Source organism: Ambystoma mexicanum, chromosome 7p (genome assembly GCF_040938575.1).
Source record: "Ambystoma mexicanum isolate Mex_15411 chromosome 7p, UKY_AmexF1_1, whole genome shotgun sequence".
NCBI lineage: Eukaryota > Metazoa > Chordata > Amphibia > Caudata > Ambystomatidae > Ambystoma > Ambystoma mexicanum.
This window is the reverse complement of record NC_090939.1, coordinates 194,968,657-194,992,520: the sequence shown is the minus strand read 5'-3', so window position 1 is coordinate 194,992,520 and position 23,864 is coordinate 194,968,657. Positions and strand designations below refer to the sequence as shown.

The 23,864-nt window shown below is 44.9% G+C and overlaps 1 protein-coding gene across 3 annotated transcripts in view; it reads right to left on the bottom strand.

Annotated features, from left to right (window-relative positions):
* The window catches only part of DSCAM (DS cell adhesion molecule), a 1,793,910-nt gene that overhangs the window by 466,134 nt on the left and 1,303,912 nt on the right, over positions 1-23,864 (bottom strand). The window lies entirely within an intron of this gene.

Genomic DNA, 23,864 nt, shown 5'->3' with positions numbered 1-23,864 from the left:
GGAGACCCCTACCATCCCTTTCTTCATCCATTATATACTGTATCCATCCCATCACATATATATGGGGTGAAAAGGGGGTCCAAATAAAAAGAAAGGTCAGCATTTTCGGGGGTCACAATAAACGGGACACAGTAATTGTATAATCCCTTTTTAACACCCCCTTCTTCAAAACATCTTCATTTTTTGTTTCTCTGGCTGCGCTCCTGTCAGAGACGGTGGAGTTGGGTGTAGCAAATGAGCCCCTGCATATCCACGTTTCACCCACAGACAGAGAGACAGAAAGTGAGAGAGAGACAGAGAGAGGGAGAGAGAGAGAGAGAGAGAGAGAGATAAAGAGAGAGAGAGAGAGATAGAGAGAGAGGGAGAGAGAGGGAGCGGGAGAGAGAGGGAGAGGGAGACGGAGAGAGAGAGATAAAGAGAGAGAGAGAGGGCGAAAGGGAGAGAAAGAGAGAGAGAGAGAGAAAGAGAAGGAGAGGGAGGGGAGAGGGAGAGGGAGAGAGGGAGAGAAGGAGTAAGAGAGAGAGTGAGAGAGAAGGAGAAAGGGAGAGAAAGAGAGAGAGAGAGAGATAAAGAGAGAGAGAGGGCAAAAGGGAGAGAGAGAGAGAGAGAGAGAGATAAAGAGAGAGAGAGAGAGGGCGAAAGGGAGAGAAAGAGAGAGAGAGAAAGAGAAGGAGAGGGAGGGGAGAGGGAGAGGGAGAGGGAGAGAGGGAGAGAGGGAGAAAGAGAGAGAGAGATAGAAGGAGAAAGAGAAAGAGAGAGAGAGAGAGAGAGAGAGAGTGAGAGAAGGAGAGGGAGAGGGAGGGGAGGGGGATAGATAGGGAGAGAGAGAGAAAGTGAGGGAGGGAGGGAGAGGGAGACAGAGAAGGAGAGAGAGTGAGAGAAGGAGAGGGAGGGGAGAGGGAGAGGGGGGAAAGAGAGTGAGAGAGAAGGAGAAAGAGACAGAGAGAGAGGGAGAGGGAGAGGGAGAGAGTGAGAGAGAGAGAGAGATAAAGACAGAGAGAGAGAGAGGGTGAAAGGCAGAGAAAGAGAGAGAGAGAGAGAGAGAGAAAGAGAAGGAGAGTGTGAAAGAGAGAGAGAGAGAGATAAAGAGAGAGAGAGAGAGAGAGGGCGAAAGGGAGAGAAAGAGAGAGAGAGAGAGAACGAGAAGGAGAGGGAGGGGAGAGGGAGAGGGAGAGGGAGATGGAGAAGGGAGAGGAGAGAGATAGATAGTGAGAGAGAGGGAGAGAGAGAGAAAGAGAAGGAGAGAGAGAGAGAGAGAGAGAGAGAGAGAGAGATAGGGAGAGGGAGAGACAGAGAGAGTGCTAGATTGCCTATGATACACTACGGACAGATCATATGCTTAACTCTTTAATATTATTGCTTGTTTCAGCAGGGGGTCAATTAGCAATCACTGGAGCAAATTGGAAAAGTACTGTGAGCATATCAGATTTGCAGCTGCCTCTCTGTACCAAACTCCCAAAGCCTCACACTGGAGCACCCTTGAGGTGCACATGAGAAAACGTGAACCAAACAGATTTCATCACTGGAATCTCAAACATGATATAGATCTTTTGGGATTGGCTCCAGTTTAAGTCTTCACTAATGTGGTCTGGGGCAGCAGGGGTGGAACTTAGATGCTCTCGTGCCGGTGCAAATCGCTGTGAATCATGCCGCGAGGTTCTGCATTGTCCTGCGTAACAGTACACAATGGTTTGACTGTGAGGCTACAGATGGTGCAGAAAGAGGGCCCACAGTCCGACTGTCCTTGATTCAACTGGTGGCCTCCAGAAATGACCTTTCAGTAATCTCAAGGGAAACCAAGCCACCAGCTTTCCTCTGATGAATAACTTACCCGAAATTACTACAAAAATAGATCGGAGACTATGTTAACGAGAGGTCTTTTAACACCGGGAGAACAGTAAAAAGTTAATAGGTGGACAGGTGAAGCAATGGGGGTCTTCCTGAAATGTACCACACCAGAGATCACAGGTAAAATGGTAAGTAACTGTATTCCATCTATGTTGGTAAGTACAGAGACACTGGCACATCCAATCCAGCCAGCCTTAAGCTCCAACTGCCACACTTGGAACGCACATATCAGTCACACACCAGCACTCCAATATGACCTCACCACATTCTGCTCATCTTCCTATCCTTGACATGATGCACACATAACCCAAGTTACAACAACATGCTTGAGCCTCTGCTAACCACTAGCAATCCTTTAGGATAACATTCACTTTCATCATGTTGATGCTTCCAGTCACAGTCCTTCTTCGGTTTGCTCAGAGAGTCTCCCAGAGTGAAAAGGGTATATCCTAGTGTGGGCCTTCACAAACAGGGCAAGAAGTTAAGAAGAGGCCAGTTCCCCTCATCCAAGTCCTGTCCCAAGTGACTTTCACCCCAAAATACTTAATGCCCTTGACAATGGCCCAAGGACACCAATAAATAGCATAGTTTATAATGTTAATGTAAAAGGTTTTTGTACCGTACACCGATTCCACTTGTGTGGTCTCTAGATGCTCAGGCAGATCTGTAAGGCAAGGAGGGAGGGAGGGTGGGTGGTTAGCATTGTTCAGCTGGAAATGCGCAAGCGAGCTGTGAGGGGCTATTGCCAGCTTCAGTTCAGAAACACTGTTCACTGAGTATGAATGTGATTTTAGGAAGTTGGACACCATGTGCTGTTGTGCAAGATTTGTTTTGTTGTTGTGGTGTTGTGAAGTATTTTCAGACTGTGGTGCTGTAGAAGCCAGGTTGTGTTAAGTCCAGAGTTTGAGAGGTGTATGCAGAGGAGTGAGTTTATTAGTACAGTTTATGGTGTCCTGGAAATATTCAAGTGCTCCACACCCCACACCCCTGAAATCCACCTAAGTGCACCACATCTCCCACCCAAGGAGTCTATCAGGTGTGCCACCCCCCTCAGAAATCCACCTAAGTGCTCCATTCCCTTCAACCCAGTCATCAATCCAAGTGCGTAACACCCCCTCGAATATCTATCAAAGCGCCTCACATCTCCCACCCCCTAAATTCACCCAAATGTGCCACAACTCCCACCCCTAACATTCATCCAAGTGCATCACACCTCCCAGTGTGTCACATTTCCTAACCCTGAGATCCACCTGAGTGTGTCAGATTCCCTAACCCTGACATCCACCCAAGTGCATCACAATTTCCACCCCTGAAATCTGTCCAAGTGTGTCACATTTCCTACCCCTGAAATACATCCAACTGTGTCACGAGTGGCAGCCAGGATGTTTGTCTCCCCTCCTAGTTGCCCGTTCTGGGTTTTCCCTGAGTGGTCATGATTTCTAAGCCTCTGCGGAATTCGTTGGGCTGTCTGATTTCTTATTGCCAACCCTATGTCTAGCCCTATTTGATGTGTTCAATGGTGTACGGGGACACGCTAGGAACAGTTATTCATCTTCCTCCACACCCTACGGCGGTGTCGAGATTTATCTATTGGGGGGTCTGGTGCATTACTCGTGTTATCTTGTTGGTCCTGAGGCTGAGTGTCTCCCTTCCCTGATTTTCCCTTTACCCGGTTTCCCTTGAGCACCCTTCCCCTTGGCTAATCGTATTGGGCCTAACCAGCATCTCCTGTTTCCTAGGAGTGCCTTTTGTGGGGGCGGGAGGGGGCACCTCTGTTTAAGTTCTCTCTTCCTGGTCCTGTCCTTTATTCCTCTATTCTTAATCTGTAAAGCACTCTAAGTTCATAGCATGTTTCACGTATGTAGTTTAGGTTCCCTAAGGATTGATGCCTGGAATGACAGCAGCTGCTCTAATAAGAAAACAGAAAAGACCCCCCGAACCCCCAAAATCTACTAACATGCCAAGAAGTGATTGAGGTCTGCACTGAGCACTATGCATATCATTTAAAAAAGAAGCATGAAAGTTATAGTAGATTTTGTAAGGTTTGCTATATAGTGTAAGGTGGGTATTCAGCAGGTCATTTACATAATGCAAAAATCATGGCCCTCCTACTAGTGGCGGAGGGAGTGGGGATATGCTCATAAAATGAATGGGGAATGATATTTAATACCTCAATCAGATTTCGGACCGAACTTGAGGGCAACTATAGATGAGTTGCTCACTTAAGGGCTCCATAAACAAATATCCATTCATAAGCATCTCCCACAGCTCAGCCTGGTTTAACAAAGAGAGTTAGCGACAACCAAAATTGCAACCGGGACCCCATTGCTCAGCCTCACGCCACTTCCTTCCGCCACGACGGGCAATCCATTTGCACGACGCCATTCTGCATCGGCAGCACTCAGCGGACAGCCTTCGGCTCGTTATCGATATCCACTTCATTAGAACCCTGGCCTGACCCACCGCCGCACTATTTATGGCCCCTCGAAGCAAAATCCTCCCTGGCTGGTAATATATGTCCTGCAATATGCTAAGGCTGGGGATTGTGAGGTCTAGTCAATTCCTTGTCAAATTAGCGCTGATTTAAGGGATAACACTCGGTCGCGAAGCTCAATATGTCACAGTCAATGGTTTAAATCACGTCGGAGGCAGGAATTCCAATTGATGCAAAGGATGCTCGGCCATCAATTGTAGTGACCTTTCCACTGCCCCAGATGAAGTGCACTGATACATAAGCTGTTTTTTAGGCTATAATACATCTCTTCTTTTAAGTGCCAAATTGCTGGTGCTAAACTTAACATCCAGGCCCTGTAGCGCTCCTGGGGTGCATTAATTGCGCCAATATGTTAATTGTCCTTTAGATGTTGTCTGTGGGAGTCTAAACCTCGAAATGCTAAGCAGAATCATGATAGGCTAATAGACAACGAAAGAGGAAGGATTCGAAAATCCAGGATTAATTAAGCATGTGAAATGGGGCACTATCTTTAGGTTCGGAGATCATCGGCTCAACAGCTCTGGGACCTTTAATGTCATGTGTACAGTTATGCAAGGAGGTGTTTGGGAGATTTTGGTTTCCTGTAACACATTATTCCGCGTTCTGATGGTTGGTTTTCCAATGTTGTTTTGGTTAACAATGCTAAATATGTATATATGTGTTCAGTGATGACGGGTTTAAACATGCTTGAAAGTAGAGGAATCCAGTTTGTCCTAGTCACACATGTTGCAACGCTACCTGCGCTATAAGACAAAGGCAATTTTCTGATGCAAAAGGATTCGATTGGTACTAATTAGATACCCACAATGCCTTGCTGATGTCGCTCTGAACTGGCCGATGATGAGAACCACCCACCAAGTGGTAAAATACCCCAGTAACAGACTGAGCATGTCCTGTGGTGAGACGTGTGATGTGGGTTGTCAGTGGGGTTGACTGGATTTCACTGACTGACAGATGGCAGTGTGGAATGCTGGGTTAGAATGAACACATTTAGATAGTGCTTGGGGAGGAAAGGTTACTTCCTGTTCTTCCCATGCCATCATTTGATGTGGATGATGTCAATGGGCCGACTGCAGGGTTGTTCTCGTGAACACCTACAGGGTAGTATGCGCTCCAGTGACATCAGTAGGGATGCGCGTCTAGGGACAAAGCCATGGCTAGCACCCTAGGTGACTCACGTTAGTAGATTACAAGCCATATCTGTTGCTTGTGTACATGCTGGCTGGGGTTGCCTGCTGCTAGATGCCTCCTCTGGAAATTCCTCACAGGCGTTTTGATGTCAGAGGATGGACTAACACATCATAAAACTGTTTGATCATTTGGCCCACCTTTCAGGTTTCCAATTGATAGTAATAGTGGAGAATATTATTATAGCCTTATAGACCGAGGGAAGGGTCTTTTTTGATTGATAAGGACCCGCCACCGAGTTATGGCCTGAGGCAAAGCCAAGGGCACTCATTTGGAGAACGGGCATTATCCAAAGGGATAATTAGCCCTGCTGAGGTATACAATGCTATTAGCACACACTGTTAATAGAAATATAGGTTTTGGAATTGTGACTGGTATGCAGAAACAGTTTACTAGTGAGTAAAATAAATACTTAAACCATGTTAGTAACTTAAACTTGCGTCTCACCCACCCTCTATAATATCTTTACCAAGCCCCTTTTCGATGATCTGGACCTTCTGGGTGTCACCTACACTAACTATGCAGATGACACACAGATTCTCCTACCGCTTACCGGTGATTACGACAAGGATTTGGCCTTGGTGAAAAGGATATTTCTCATCATCCAGGCATGGATGGCCACCCACTGTCTATGCCTGAATGATGACAAAACAGAGATCATCATCCTGGGCACTCCCTCAACCCTCAAAAAACTCAGCCCCGAATACTCAGCATTCAACATAGACAATAATATTATTACTGTCGCCAAGGAGGTTAAAACCCTGGGTTTCTATCTGGACTCCACTCTCTCCTTCAGCAAGCAGGTCAATGCCTTGGCCTCGGCCACAGCATATACATGTAAGTTGATTAGAGCTGGCAAGGCCTTCCTGTCACAGGACAGTTGCATCACCCTAGCCAGAGCCCTCATCTTATCCAGGCTGGACTACTGCAACGCTCTTTACATAGGAGCCAATAAACAAACCATCAAAAAAATCCAACTCCTACAAAATAATGCGCTGAGAGCAGCCCTAGGAATCCCCAAGAGAGAACACATCTCTAATACCAGAAGAGCCAACAACTGGCTTTCCTCTCATGATAAAATAAAACTAAAAACTGCCTCCCTCACCCACAAATGCTTGAACAATGCAGCACCCCGTTACCTATCCGACAGATTCACTTTGAAGCCTACCACAAGAATCACCAGACTCGCCAACACCAACTACCTCTGGGTCCCCAGATACAAACGTGCCAAAATCGGAGGCAGCAGCTTCCAGGTCAAGGCAGCACTCCTATGGAACTCACTACCATCCCCTCTAAGAATCGATCAAACCTATCACAAGTTCCGCCAGAGTATCACTAGTTGGCTCAAAGATGCCGACATCTAGGCATATACCTTGCTAACTTACCCCGGCACCTCTCTCTACACTGCATGCACCAACCGCACCAACTACTTTGTAAAACTTTGCATGCCTTCAATGTACCTGCCTGTATGTATCGTAACCTTATTGTGCCCATATGTAACCAATCGGCACCTGCACACAAATGTATTTTACATGTTGTAACCAAGCTTTGAATATCCTTATGCCTTGCGCCTGAATACCCTCGGGTCTGGAGCGCATAACAAATAATAAACTAAACTAAACTAAACGAAAAGTGCTTTCATTTTGTAATACTTTTTTTTTAAAACAAGGGCATCTTTATATGTTAGGCATTTTAATTACAAACTTGGTTGAACTGGAAAGGTGTTAACGTGAGCATGCATTCGGTGTAATGTAAAAGAAGCATTTTCGCTATGAGGAAGTGACATCCTTTCACATGTTTTAGCTTTCTGTTTGGTGCGGTAAATTGGCTGCTGCTGTGTGAAAAAAGATCCTCCCAGCAAGGGAGTGTTTTGTTAAAACGATACCATCCCTGGAAGTTGCATCTTTGTTTCCATGTCTGCTTTTGAAGTCTGAATATTCAGAATGCAGTCAATACCACTGGTTACTGACTGTACTCTGAATATTTTGATTGGCAGAGAGGAGGCCAATAATGTATTCAATGTGCTAATAAATATTAATCAATGCGCCACACATGTGTTTAACATTCCTATCACCCACACCATCATTGCCTCCGCACCTGAAGAGAGGGTCGCCTAAATGCCCCTCCTTACACCCAGATTCATGACAAAAGGAAGAGCCAGAAACACTCGCAGCCACCCATCCTACTTTGGGTGAATCTCAAGTGCACCAATGATTAACAAGTACACATAAAGGTATCCTCCCAGGCAGCCATGCAGCACAAAACTAATACACATCGTCACAGGTATAGGAGAAGAACCAGAGATCGTGGACGGAAACACCTATATGGACAGTTTCGACTGAGGACCAAGAAGCCACGATGCTGACGTCACTAGTGACACCATGACGTAGCAGCACTAGTCACAAAGTACACTCGCAGTACTGCACCGCATTCGCAGACATGTAGAACATAGTTACACAGTTCTATAGGTAAAGGACCAATACATATACATACTGTCAATGTTTTATTACTTTTGCATTAGCCAAATGCAGTAACGCAGAACGGCAAGGCACAAGAGATCCAGTGTAAGCTTGCAGATGCTCAAAGGCAAACAACTCTATGGGACTACAGGGATACATATAGAACCTGATAGGAATATGTGTGACTGACATATAGAGTACTTATAATAACATGAACATGTAGAAATCATATAATAAGTCTAAAGAAAATTACAGAAGGCCCGACAGCCACAGAGCCTGAGATGAGGAGAGCTGATTCAGGCTGCACCGAGCATGAAGCAGGCTCAGAGCCAAGGTCAGAGATACACAGACACATTCCAATCGTCAGATGACAAGGGGACCAGCTGCAGAGAAACAGAATAAATCTTCATAAATGCAGGCTGAAGAGCTCGATTATGTGGTCCCTAAGCACCAGGTACACCCAGATGAGACAATAGACATTCACCCGTGGTGGGAAAGCAGAGCCGATCCCAGCAAGTCAGATGCAGATGGCAACAAGTGTTGCAGCGTAAGGAGCGCATTCTCATAGGCAAAGGTGGTACACACAAGTTACAATACAGGCACATAATCGTTCACATTACCGTGAAGAGGTGCACAGAGGGCTGAGAACCGAAACGAGTCCCAGACCTGGGGAGATCAGCCCTAGCCAATCACAGCTTAGAAAGTCAGGGGTGGATGGCAAAGGGTATGAAACAATGGTAAGCCCATTACACCGCAACAATTTAATAGATAGTTTTTGGGAACGGGACAGGCCAGTCACCTGACATAAAAGGACCAGTAGAATAACCTCTATAGGGATCCTCTATTGGTAATAGTGCTCTCAATCCCCAATCCCCAGTGATGATAGGTTTTTCGGGGAAGGGCCCAGATGATGACGCCATGCATCTACAAAACTGGATCGCACACCATGGGGAGCCGAGACGTACCAGAGAATTCTCATTGTCTTTTATTGATCCCTGTTTTTTTTGCAATAAACAGCAGTTCTAACTTGCCGTTGGCTGAGTCCTCCATTTATTCTGGGGACGGTGTTGGACCCTCAAGGTCAGGCGGACCCCCAGCCATCCTCTGGCATACCTGGGAGAACTACCCAACAAGTTGGTAGCAGAGTTGATGGTTGGCTATGCTCGCCTGGCACACAGCCAACACGCTCACCACAGAACCTGAGAGGCTACAGGACCCTTGCGTATTTCAAAAAAGATGGGGAACGCATGCCCCTAGAAAGGCTGTCAGGAGCCATATTGGGGAATAACCTGTCTTGTCTGTTTTTCCTGGACTACTAACTCTCTACAATCCTGACTTTACTCTCTCAATTACACATGCACAATCTATATATATAGGTACATTACCAGCAGCACTGGTGTAGCATGGGCCCCCGTAGCAGGTGGAGGGGAGCTAAAAGAGACCACAGTGACAAGCTTTTTTCCCATACTAATCAGCAACATTAATTCCATGTACAATGGAGAAGAAAATTAGTTTTCTTCTACTTAGTCTTCTACTTTTTTCTTTTTTTTTACTTTTAGTGTCAGTATTGTACCAAATGAAAACTTAGACCACTGTGCTTTGTGTTCTCACAGTAGATGCATGCTTTCGTCATTACCACAATCATATGTGTTGAATATATAAATATATGTCCTTTTTTATTTTCCCAAAATGCTCTATAATATTATGCAGCCAGGGAATAGTGTGTCATTTATACCCTTTCCCAAAGGTGATTTATTCACAGAATGCAGCAGATTTACTCATTTATTAAATCGTTCATATAATTAGAGAATATTGTATTTCCAAACCGTGAGTTATTTACAAACTGAGCCAGAAAAATATATTTACAATATGCAGACTGTGTGCAGTTGCCTGTCTGCATTCCAGTGAATAAGACAATGGGGCAAGATGCCAGCCTCTCTTGACTCTCTAGCAGGAAAAGTGACACCCTCTTGCCAGGCCTGGGATCAGCCAGCTGGAGACAAAGGAGAAGCTTGCATCAACAAGCTAGATACATGAAGAAAAGCTGCCTCACAACAGTGGGGTTGCAGAATAGAAACCCTTTGAAGTTGCATAGTGAGTAAGGGGTCCTACATCCAAGGAACACAAGTCATTTTGGAGTAGGGATTCTCCATTTTACTTTCTGTGGGATTTTCTCTCCATCCTATCCGCTCTACTTCCTGCAGAAGAAGGCACTCTGGGTATGTTCTCGGAAGGCAAGTGTGTTAAACGGGATATCATATCGTGCCTCCTTTCTTGTATATATTGGCCTAAGGCCAGTCGCTCTGCAAAGAAAACCGTGTTGCAAAGTTTTGATTCTAGATTGACTTTGCCGCCATTTTAGGTCGATCCGCCATTTTGATTTTCATTCCAATATAACTCTGTGTCTAAAATGGTGGACAGTTTTTCCCGCTTGTAACAGAGCCGTCCTGAACCTTGTATGAAAGTTAATGTGTAAACTGTCCGTTGGCCGAATGTTTGGGTTGTGTAAAGAGACCTTGTCCCATGCCTGACTTGTAGACAGAGGATTGTCTGCGCCAATAGGTCTGATCCATGGACATACATCGACCACAATGTAGAACAAATACTGAACGTGGGCACTAGCTGAACTGCATGTGTCAAGGCTTATTGTTAAATCCAAGAATACACTGTTGCCATTGTAACCTGTTTGCATATAAACTGAGGATGATCCATGTGCATAGAGTCATGCAAACCATAAGTGAACTGAGCACGAACTCTAGACCATGGATTATTAACTTTCAGAGGGGCTGGACATTATTATCGAAAATGTATAAAATGCACAACTGTTTAGACGTCCAGTACCTCTCACTTCGTACACTGAAAGGGCTGGTATTCGCTGTGATGTACTGAGGGCCAGATAGCTATCTGTATCTGATTTTGTTTCTTTGTAACTGTACAGTATTAGAATAAAGATCTGTGAATCTTTATAAGGCCGTGTTTGGTGTATTTCCTTTTGGGGTACTCAGCCTCGATATTTCCTCTTGCTTTTCAGATGGAGCCCGAACAGGGACCCTCAAGATTGATGCCATCTCGTTGAAGGTTGACATGGCTATCGGACCGGGGTCGGACGGTGAAAAAGGGGGCCCCTTTCTTGGATGAGACGCGATACCTACCGAGGCAGGCACATTTGCCGAAATCACCAACCACGTGTGTCCTTTGAGTTCTTAGTAATCCGATCGGACCTCCTTAGAATTTGATCAGGTGAGTCATGACCCGATTCTTAAGTATCCTGATAATTTGCTTTGGCGTATTGCAGTTGCAAGTACAATTATTGACCAGGTAACACCAGTATTGTGATATGCCTGGAAAATTGTCTGCCTGCTTCAGGGCATTATTCCGCAGTGACAGACAATCTTTGGAATCTGGCCGACCGGCGCCAATGGAGGGGTCGCCGGCATGTACTATGTACTGTAAGCACGGCATTGGTAGTATAGTGTTTAATGATATTTGGCACAGACAAACTAGACATGCTTCCGAACTTTAGTGGCCAATCAGTGGTAGTTTTGAAATTCCTCGCATAGAATACTTAGAATCTATATTATTAAAGAAAAAGGCTAGGCCTGCAGCATTTGATGTATTACAGAATTGGAAGAAAGAAGCTTTGCAGGAACTTAAAAGTAGGGAAAAACATGTGCGCCGTCATATGACCAACGCCGAAAAAGCGTTGTTATATGAACAAAATAAACAGTCTGAGTCAGTTAGGAATATGGATAGGGCTTTTTCACTTGATATCCAGAAAATGTATCCTTCTAAAGACTTTCATGTATCTGATGAGCTGATTGACAATCTTCTAAATGAACGAAGGCCTGGTGCCACTGCGCCACCTCCGTATGTTCCTATTTCTGTTGTTTTGCCTCTTCCTGCTGTTGTTCCTCCTCTCGTAGTTCCTCCTACTCTTCCTATCACTCCTCTTATTGTTCCTCTTCCTCTGGTTGTTGTTCCTCCTCTTGTTGTTGCTCCTCCACCTGTTCCTCCACCTTTGCCTGCTGTTACAGGTTTTGTGGGTTCACCTACTGCACCAGTGATAGCACCCCTTTTGCCGAATGTACAAGATTTGCCTACTCTTCCTCTTCCAAGTGGTTCTGTACCACTTGTAGTTGATCGAGGAGCGGGATCGAGGGGTGTAACTCGTAATAATGTGTCTTCAGAGAGAAAGCATGAATTGACTTCATGGGCTAGACACTGCATGGAGAAGGGTGAACAAGCTGATGTTTTTGCCACACTCTCTAACTTAGACAATTTCCCTGAGAAAAAAGTTTTTATGGAAGGGTTGGGAGTTCATGTACGTATAATGTGGAACAGATTAGATGATATAGATCTCCCACAAGGGTTGAGGGTTCGGAATGTTTTAGCATATTCAAGAGATACTGCGGAGAAAGTACATGAGCATGTCGAGAGGGTTTTTGAGTACAGAAGGGAGTTGGAAACGTTACGGAATGAAGATATTGATGGTGATAGTTTGGACGCTATGTTTGTACAGAAACGGTTCTTTCCTTGTCGTAAGCCGATAAATGAAAAAACACAAATTTGCACAAAAGATGCAATTAGGTGGATTTCAGATATGTCAATAACTCCCGTAGAAATATATGACACGTATAGTCAGTATATGCCAGAAATGCAGAGGAAAGTGATACTGGTTATGGTAGAATACCTGCAGGATGAATGTATAAAAGAAAGATTTGTTGTCCCGCAGAATGATGAAATATCTATAAAAGAGTTTTTTCGTTTGACACTTCCTCAGCTGCTTTAGCGCTTGATTTAGCTCTGTTGCTCAGTAAGCTTTCGGAGTTGCCTACTTCTCAGTTGCCTATGAGAGAGGTTCCTCCGACGTTTGTCCCAAAAGTTCAGATTCCAGCTAATGTCGCAGCAGGTACACCTGCTCAGGATATTCCTGCACATTATGTGTCACAGTTTGTTCACGTCCCGTTCGCGAGACAAGAAGTGAACACCATTAAACAATCCATTTCCGATATTAGGAAGAATCCAACAGGGTTCTACAAAGAGATAGAGTCTATCTTGCAGTCATCAGTATTTACTTTCAGTGATATTGATTTGTTATTTCCCGTGCTCCTACCTGTTGATTTGTGGAAACGGATTAGGACTGTAGACGATGTACCAGGGTTAGGATACAAGGGGTCATATGGTTAGACTACATAGAGAGAGGCCAGCTGGTGAGAGACCACCACAGGTAATACTGACTTTGCCTGATAGGATAGTTACGAAGTTAAAGGCTATAATTCCTGAGAGAAGGATTATTTGGGACAATCTTACTGCTTGTGTCCAAGGGCAATCTGAGGGTGCTACCGAATTCTTTAATCGGTTCGAACAAGTGTTTTCAGATTTCAGTGGACAAGATTTGAGCACAGAGACTGGGAAACGACTATTTGTGGACACATTTGTGCGTGGATTGCTGCCTGACATCAAGTCGCAAATTATGTCTTCAGAGAGCGCTTGGCAAGCCAAGTCTCAGTCAGTAGTATTGCATATGGCTCAGTACTATGAGAATCATGTCAATAACGAAAAAGAAAGGGAGACTTGAAAACAAAAGTTCTATTACAGCAAATTGTTAGAGGCCCCAGAGTGGGTAATTTGCAATTTAGGGGTCAGTATGCTCCACAGGGAAATGCGCCATTGTATCCTGTAAATATAAACCAGTGTGATTATTGCAGACAAGAGGGTCATTGGCGTGCACAATACCCGATCCTCCAGCAGAGGTCGAATAACGCATTTGGTAACATGGATATACGATCTAGAGGCCGCCCTGGGGCAGGGGACCTGGTAGAAGTCAGTTTTCACAAGATTCGCAGCAACCTTCTTCGCAGGATAATCAGGTACTGAGTGTGGATAACAGAAACATTTTTGATCATCCTATTGCTGCTTACCTCTCTGAAGAACTTCCTTTTGACGACATTCAGTTTCGTTATGATTGCCCAAAGCAGGGTTTGGAACCGACGCCTATTCCCGTTAATTAGAAAGGTCCCTACGTTGAGATGATAGTGGGAAATATGAAGCATCTATTCTTGATAGATACAGAGGCACAGAAGTGTTCCATTGACCATTCAAGGGTTCCAAACATTCCACTGTCAGGGCAAACCAATGTTTCTGTAGGGTTTTCTGGCACACAAGTAGTCTGTCTGGTTTCTTCGCCGGTACCGATTACCTTGGGTCCATTTACGGACCACTGTCCATTCCTTTTGACTACGAACTGTGGAGAGAATTTGTTGGGGTTGAATCTGTTGAAACAATTAAATGCAGTAATGTTCTTCTGATGGAGTGCGTTTGACGATTTCACCACAGCAATTTTCTGTCTCTCAGTTTTTGACCAGACCTTTGCCGCCGGAATTTAGTGATGTTCTGGAGTGTTTGTGGGCAATTGATGATAATGATGTTGGTGTTTTACAAATTGAACCTGTCAAGATTATTTTGAAACATGGAGTAAAGTTGCCACGTATTCCCCAGTATAAGATCTCGGTCGATGGTGACTAAGCTTTGAAATGCATAGTCTCTGATTTTGTGCATCATGGGGTAATCGAGGAAATTGCTGGTAGTTTGTGCAATAGTCCGATTTTGCCCGTGTACAAAAAAGGCGATAATGCATTATTATTTTCGTTTCATTATTGATTTACGTGCCATCAATGAGATTTTTGCTCCACAATTTCCCATTGTGCCTGATGTGACGATATTAACTATGATTCCGGCTTCTGCTACTCACTTTAGTGTTGTGGATCTGAAGAACGCTTTCGTTAGTATTCCTATACACAAATATAGTAAATATCTGTTCGCGTTCACCTTAGGGGAGACGCTCGTTTACCTTCGCCCGTGCGCCGCAAGGTTACATGGAGAGTCCTAGCATCTACAGTAGGGCTTTGAAAGAGCAGCTCGACACATTTGAGTTGCCTACCACTTTCACACTGCTTCAGTATGTAGACGATCTACTTTTAGCTTCTCACTCAGAGAGTGCCTGTAAGGAGGGCACTGTGTTGTTGTTTATTCACCTAGCACAACATGGACACAAAGCTTCACTAAAGAAGTTTCAGTATTGTCGACATGAGGTCGATTTAGGCTATCTCCTGTCAAAGGAGGGAAGAAGGTTGACACCTGAGCGGATAAAAATAATTTCTAGCATGTCTGTTCCAAATACACAGAAGGAAGTCAGAGCCTTGATAGGAATGGCTTCTTACTGTAGGCAGTGGATCCCCAATTTCTCGTTAACAATTAAACCAATGTTGGCTTTGACGAAGAAGGGCATTTTTTCACCATTGCCCTGGAACTTGGAACACCAGCAAGCATTTGATTTGCTCAAGACTGCATTGTGTTGGGCACCAGTTTTGGGCACACCAAATTATGAAAAGGCCTTTGTGTTGTATGTGCATGAACGTGATGGATGTGCTTTGGATGTATTAACGCAGGAACATGGAGGGAAGAATAGGACATGCGGCTATTTTTCTTCTGCCCTTGATCCTGTTGCATGCGCTTTGCCAAGATGTTTGAGAGCTGTCACTGCTGCTGCTGCGTCCGTGAAACAGAGCAAGGGTATGGTCCTAGGCCATGCTTTAACCCTGATGGTACCTCACTCTGTAGATGTTCTATTAAACAGAACACAAACGCAACATCTCACCTCTGCAAGATTAACGAGATACGAGTTGATCTTGTTTGCACCGCATATTAAAATTCAAAGATGTTGCGTCCTCAATCCGGCTGAACTTTTACCTTTCCCGCAAGGTACTGCTTGCAGTGATGAAGAGTCACATGGCTGCCTTTATACCACAGAGCAAGAGACAAAAGGCAGAATTGATATAAAAGATAATCCTTTGAACAATCCGCAAAGGTAGCTGTTTTGTGGTGGCTCCTGTTTCAAACTCCCGGATGGTACATCCATGGCTGCTTATGCAATCACCACATTGAGCACGGTCGTGGAAACCAAAAGAATCATGCATAAAGCCACGCAGGCCGCAGAGATTATAGCTTTGACTCGAGCTTGTGAACTTTCCGAAGGGCTTACCGTAAATATATATACTGACAGTCAGTATGCTTTTGGGGTGGTTCACAACTTTGGCAGACTTTGGGCAGAACAAGGTTTCTTGACCTCACATGGCACTAAAATCCAGTATGGCTCCTTGATAGTACGGTTACTCTCAGCGCTTGCACTCCCCACTTAGTTAGCAATTATGAAATGCACAGCGCATGAAAAGATCATAGATAATGTGGGAAAAGGGAACGCTTTCACTGACCAAATAGCCAAACAGACTCCCACTGATCTCTCTTCAGAAATGTATACTTCAAGGGAAGCCACAAAAGCCTGTACTTTGGATGAGGGTATTGAATCTGTGAAAGATATTCAAGCTGTTGCCACTTTAGAGGAATCTAAGAAATGGACTGAGGGTTTGGCAAAATTGGATGATGACGGGTGTTGGGTGGACAAGGCAGAAGGGAAATGGTTGCTGCCAGGTGCGTATATTACAATGATGGTTGCTATGGCTCATGGTCCCACCCATATCTGTGCACGGAAAATTACCAAAATGTTGCAAAATGTCTGGGTGAACGATAAAATCTCCAAAGTAGCTGAGCGCTTTGTCCAAAGTTGTATGATCTGTTTGCAGCATAATGTGGGAAAGGGCACATCGACTCCTAGAGGTAGCTTTGGTCCACCTTCTGTCCCCTTCGAGGTGATACATTTTGATTTTATTGAAATGGAGCGCTGCAACAACTACAAATACGTATTGGTGGTTATTTGCGCTTTTAGTAAATGGGTTGAAGCCTTTCCTATCAAAGATGCCACAGCCATGACAATGGCGAAGACCATGGTGAAGGAATATTTTCCTAGGTTTGGTCTGCCAAGAGTCATCTGTTTGGACAATGGTCCACATTGTATCGCTGCTGTAATTCTGCAAATATGTGCAGGGTTACAGATCGATAAATGGTTCCATTCGGCTAGGCATGCTCAGAGTGCTGGTTTAGCAGAAGGACACAATGGCATCATCAAGAACAAGCTCGCTAAGACGTATGCCGGCACCAAACTGAAATGGCCGGACGCCTTACTGATTATGTTATTGTCTAAGAGAACGACCCCTCAAACTAAGACTGGGCTCTCTCCATTTGAGGTGGTCATGGGTAGGCCAGCTAACATTTGGAATCTTCCTAAACCCCGATCACTGCGCGACATTGAGCATGTACTTCTTTTTGATTATTGTGGGCAGTTAACTAAAAATCTGTATTTGATTTACCACCAGGTGCGAGAAACCCTCCCTGCAAAGTATGAGGGCCCAGGTCACAGCATCCGACCTGGGGAGTGGGTGCTTGTTAAAGCATTTGAAAGAGCATCCTGCCTCGCACCTCATTGGCGGGGCCCACACCAAGTTCTCCTGGTCACACAGACTGCTGTGCGAGTGGAGGGGCGGAAGCACTGGATCCAAGCATCCCACATCAAGAGGATTCCCTACCTGTGCTGTAACCAATGATCACGAAGCATCAAACAGCATCGAGAGTGCGTCGGAGACTCTCCCTGAGCGCGTGGGGCCTGGGGAAACAGCCGCTTTATCTCCACACTCTCCAACAGTTCCTTTTGTAAATTCTGCTTCGTTCAAATCACCGCTTCCATCAGGAAGTAACGACACGTTGTTTGCAGATCACCAGGAGTCACCAGGAGTCACCTGAGTCCGAGGAGTTAGACTTACTGCACGGTTCGGCTGTGCCATCAGGAAAAAATCATCGGAGGGCTTGTCTTTTTGGCCCGTTCTTTTGCACGCAAGGGAATTCTGTTGGCTAGGGTTTGGGAAAGGACTAAGAAAACGCTTGATCTGGCGATCGCCAGCAAATTGACTTTGGCATATTCGTTTGAAGAAACAATGCCTGCAACCGCTCCCACTTGTATGGAACAGATAAGAGACTGTGTGACTGACTGTAATAATGTACAATCGAACGCGTGGGCCCCGAATACGTATTGTTGTCTTTTGATTATGTTAACTGGTTTCACAATAGTAACTGCTTTAGGATTTGGGTATTTGGAAGAAGTACATGACATTTTGTTACCCACTGAAAATGTACCTACTGTTTCTACACCTTTTGTGCATCTGCACACTCTATCTCCTAGAGACTCTCAGCACAGACAGAGTTACCATAACAATACTCTATTACTTATCATGAATGGCACACATGCCATTTTTAACAAATCCAATTGCTGGGTCTGCTCACATTTACCACAACACGGGGATAAGGGGCTGGGCTGGTATATTCATCCTCTACCTTTGACTACTGCATGCTATGCTTCTTTAAGGGAACTATTCTTTGGCCAATGGAACAATGCATCTCAGGGAACTTTGATGGAACTAATTTGAATGACTTTGAGAAACGTGTTCTAACACCCCTGGGATGCTCACTCTTTGCGAATAGGAGCAAGCTTAATGTTGCTTCTATTAGGACTTCTGATAGACTGTCCCGTCCTTTCAATCTTTAATCTCTTTCAAGATGGCTCCCATAGGCAATAGGGATGCCACGCCACCTTCTTATACTGTTAACCACAGCCCCGATTCAGTTTCTTTCTGCATACAGAGGAATGGTACTCAGTCAATGGGTGATTTCAAGGGTTGTGCAAACGTTGCAAGCTTGACTAGTGAGGACAGACCTTTGTATGTAGGCAAACCTGTCTACTTTGTTTGCAGTAATGTAGCTTTTCCATGCTTACCCAGGGATTGGCAGGGAACCTGTTATTTAGGGATTCTGTTACCCGGGGTATTCATAGTAAACACCATAGAGATCTCTAAGGCTCATCCAAGGTGGAACGAGAATGGCGATACTTCAGCACAAGTTCTGGGGGACGTAGCTAAATCCTTCATACCGTTTTGGGGGCAAATATTGAACTCAGAGGATATCAGAGGACTAGCGAGAGTGCTGGAGAGAACCATCAACCAGACCACTGACATACTCTATAACATGACTTTAGAACAAAAAGCGATAAGGTTGGTAGCACTTCAGAACCAAATGGCATTAGACGTCATCCAGGCTCAGCTTGGTGGGGTATGTAAATTAGTGGGGTCCGCTTGTTGCGTTTTCATGCCAGATTCCTTCACAACTATCTTTAGAACAATAAAAAATCTGCATGTCCTTAGTTCAGAAGTGCATGTTCCCGAAGGAAACTAGGAACTTAGTACTTGGTTCAGGGACTTCTTGCGATCTTAGGGATGGAAGCTACTTTTGGTCTTGCTGATCATTTTAGGTATTTTGTTGTTTTTCTGTTGTTGTATACAATGTCTTCCTGGTATATGTTCAATGATAGGAGGATGTTGTGCACAAGCGATGGGTACAAGGACACAAGGTATGCACCCCTGAGAAAATGACCAACGAATTTGTGTTGAAAGAAATCTCAGTATCTGACCTCATGGCGATCGATATCTCTGATAGTGATTCAGGATGTATGGACATTGAGACTTGGAGTTACTCGTAAAGTGACTAGACGTAGTTTAGCGCTTGGCTTAGGCCAAAAGGAGGGTTTGTTAAACGGGATATCATATCGTGCCTCCTTTCTTGTATATATTGGCCTAAGCCCAGTCGCTCTGCGAAGAAAACCGCATTGCAAAGTTTTGATTCTAGATTGACTTTGCCGCCATTTTAGGTCCAACCACCATTTTGATTTCCATTCCAATGTAACTCTGTGTCTAAAATGGTGGGCAGTGTTTCCCGCTTGTAACTGAGCCGTACTTAACCTTGTATGGAAGTTAATGTGTAAACTGTCCGTTGGCCGAAAGTTTGGGTTGCGTAAAGAGACCTTGTCCCATGCCTGACTTGTAAACAGCGCATTGTCTGCGCCAATAAGTCTGATCCACGGACATACGTCGACCACAATGTAGAACAAATACTGAATGTGGACACTAGCTGAACTGCATTGTAAAGGACATGTGCAAGGCTTATTGTTAAATCCAAGAATACACTGTTGCCATTGTAACCTGTTTGCATGTAAACTGAGGATGATCCATGTGCATATTGTCATGCAAACCATAAGTGAACTCGGCACGCACTTTAGACCATGGATTATTAACTTTCAGAGGGGCTGGACATTATTATTGAAAATGTATAAAATGCACAACTGTTTAGACGTCCAGTACCTCTCACTTCTCACACCGAAAGGGCTGGTATTCGCTGTGATGTACTGAGGGCCAGATAGCTATCTGTATCTGATTTTGTTTCTTTGTAACTGTACAGTATTAGAATAATGATCTGTGAATCTTTTTAAGCCCATGTTTGGTGTATTTCCTTTTGGGATACTCAGCCTCGATATTTCCTCTTGCTTTCACAAGTGGTACTGCGGATTGGAGTCATTAAAGCAGACTTTCTTTCCATAAATCCACTTCAGCCCTTTGCCTACACCTTTTTTGATTCACCTTTGGACCATCATGGACATGAGGAAGAGTTAATTTGGACCCCTGTTGGGAGAGTTTGATATTTCCAAAGCCCTCAGTTTTTTAATGTTTCAAGGCAGAGGTGAGCACTGCTTGCTATCCACTCCCAGAGCAGATTTTGGGTGACTCTTGCTGGGGACACGGCTCTGTCACTTTGCTCCAAAACTCCCTCACGCTTTCCTAGAGCCCTTGTAGTGGGTCGGTTCTCACAGCATCTGAAGATCCAAAACAGCCACAATCCCTGTTTTGCTATGTTGAAATGGTGGAACTGCATGTGAACCATGTTCGCCACACTTGAACCACAGGAAACAGCCGTTGCTGCTTTTGGCACTTGATTGAACTTGTTTGAACTTCAAACCACTGCTACTGTGCATCCAGCATACTGGCTCACTGAGACATGTTAATGTTAAAGGATATTTGTACTGCGCACTATCAGCACTGGAGTGGTCCCCTAGCGCTCTGGCGGCTCTGAAATGGGAAGGGAAGTGAGTTAGTGGGAGTAAGTGAGAAAAGTCCAAGGGAGCAGTAATGTGCTGTTGGCAGCCTCAACACGGTTAACACCGTTCGCTGGGCTTGTGGTGTATTCCGGTCGGTAGACGTTGTGTGCTGTTGTGCAAGTCTATGTGAGGTTTGTTTTGTTGTTGCAGTGTAGTGAAGTTTGTGTGGTTTGTTGTGGTGTAGGGTTGTGGTTGTGTTTGGTTAAAGTTTGAGAGGTGTAGGCAGAGAGGTGAAATTGTCAGTGGATTGGTTATTGGCAGCGGTGTGCTGAATTTCCATGTTATTCTAGGTGTGGCGCGCGAACATTACTGCATGTCAATCTAGCTCCGGCATCAGCAGATGATCATTATCCCTTCCATAAATGATGCTTGGCAATATTCACAACTGTGCCCAAAAATCCGGCCGCTGCCCACCATTGGAACATTTCTATGTCTGGGGCTAGCCGGTATTCACGATTCCATCCTAATCTGGCCTTGGTGGCATTCCCGATGCAGTCCGGACTTGGCTTCGCTCAACAACCGCTACTCTATCCAGAAGTGGCAATGGTCGGCAATCACAATCCTACCCAGCTGCTCACGCAGGCCATCGCTCACAACCCTGTCATCCAAGCAAGTTACCTGCCAACACTCGTAGCTATGTCTAGGTGCGGCATCTGCCATCATTCACAACTCCGTCCGGGCTCTGCACATGCTAACGTCCATAGCTCCGTCCAAAAGTGGTAACTGTTAACATTCATAATTGGCACTTGGTGGCGTTCATGGAGTGGGTGAGGTTGGGTAAGGTGACATCATGCAATGCAGAGCACATCACCCATTCAGCTTCAATAACCAACGTGCTACTGTGGACAAACTGAAACCACTGCCTCTTTGAAACCTGCATCACCAAGGTCACCTCATTGAACCTCGACATAAACGGCTGGATCATCATGTTACTCATTGGCCCGAAACAGCAGTGACCAACGTCCCAAACCAACATGGAACTTGAACCAGCCCTGGTGAACCATGAAACCTGCATGATCCGAATACCAAGCAGAAGTCAGCTCTCTTTTTCAGCTAGCATGACTCGTCACACCTGAATCTGGTTCGACCCACACCACAGTACAGCTCAAAGCCTGATGTAACACTGTTAAACTGTTCAACATTGGAATATGCCACTTTGAGAGGTCCTGCTCCCCTGTCAACGTGTTGGCGCACGAGAGATTGGAAGTCACCCTTGGTCGATCTTTTTCTTCAACAACATATAATTTTGCATTTCATGTCTTCTCTCCTCTAAACTAAGTATTCCAAGAGTATCTACAGTCTTGTATTATATTTCTCTGTATTCTTTTGTAGGGGTGCTTTCTTTAATACATTTAAATATTCGTGAAATTGATTTGTTTAGTAAAGTATTTATATTTTTGTACAACTTTTAATGGACATTCTTTTGTTTTGGAACTGTATTACTATTTTGGTTTCTACTTGATCACATGCACACGCCTTCTGAGATTATAGAATTATCTCAGCCCCTGTCAATCAAAAAGCTGAAGGCGGTATATCTGTTATCCGTGCCTGTTTTACCTTTATGATTGGGATCCCTGTTGGATGTAGAAGTGTGAGGCAGAGTAGGAAGTTTAGACACTACTCATCCTGAGTCAACCATTCTGAATCTATTTTCTCTTTGCTGGCTTACCCGTCATGCCCTTTGAGCTGCCCTGATCTCCTCGGTTGGGTTCCTTCATCCTCTTGGTGCCTTCCCCAATGCTGCTTCTTCTTCGAGCTGGTTGGAGATTGAGCTGGGTACACTTATTGTTCTTCATTTCATCTGGTAGTATAGCTCAGTGGCAACGTGCTCGTCTTGGAAGCAAGATGATGCAGAGCAACACATGTTTGAATCCCTGGTCCGCGCTTAGAAACCAACATCGGTATTAAGCGCATTATAAATGACCAATTATACAATCTGTCACAGTCATTGCTGCTCCAGAATTCAATGTTTTGAGTAACGGACTATGGGCATCATTACGAGTTTGGAGGTAGCCATGGTGCTATTAGTGCCATGGCTGCTTCCAAAATCGTGTCCGGGTCCGGGTTCCTTGAAGGAGGAATTACCAGGTCATTCCAACCTTGGAGGACCCAGAAATTCCTCATTCAAAATACCCATCCCCATTCCCATTCGAGCCCCCATAGGGATCAATGGGAATGGGGAGGGAGCTAATAACGGGCCCGTTACTAACGGGCCCGTTTTTAGCTCCCTGGTCCCCTTGCGGGACCCGCAAAGGACGTCTGGTCTGACCACTCGTAATAGGGCGGAATGGGTTTACCGGCACCATTACCGGAGCTGTTAAACCCATTCCGCCCACCTCGTAATGAGGCCCTAGAAGCCCAGTTCTTGGGGTTATCCTGTCTTTTCTGAGCTGAAACATGACTGGCTGGTACTGTGAGTCCCTACCCCTGGACCTGGCTTCTGAATTCTCTCCGGCTGTAGAGGTGTGTTCCATGCCCTCGCTGCCATGCTTAGGCATTGGCATGAATTAGATCAAATCCTGCCCTGCTTCCTTCTATCTTTGGTGGCTGGGTCTTGAAACTGGCACTGGAGCTCTTCCAAAGATTTTCCCCTGGCATCTTTTGGCGTTGGATGCTCCTTACTCCACACCTGAGGGAAAGAACACATACTTATCTCTCTTTAACTGTGAACCACAATTAACTTGTTCCTGTTCATTCCGATTGGGGGCATTCGCACGACTCAAAACTCCCCCTAAAGTGACTAAATGGGTACTTACCTGAACTTTGACATTCTTTCTGGTTCCCCCATGGGTCACTGGAGTTGTAAAACCAAAGACTGTATTTTACGCATTCAGCCCAGATGTATTAAATAGTGTGATGTGATATATTACCACACTCCTATCTGTGCAACTGGATTGGATTCCCTTATCTACCTTTTGCTTTTTTGCATCCAATCATTTCTGCAAAG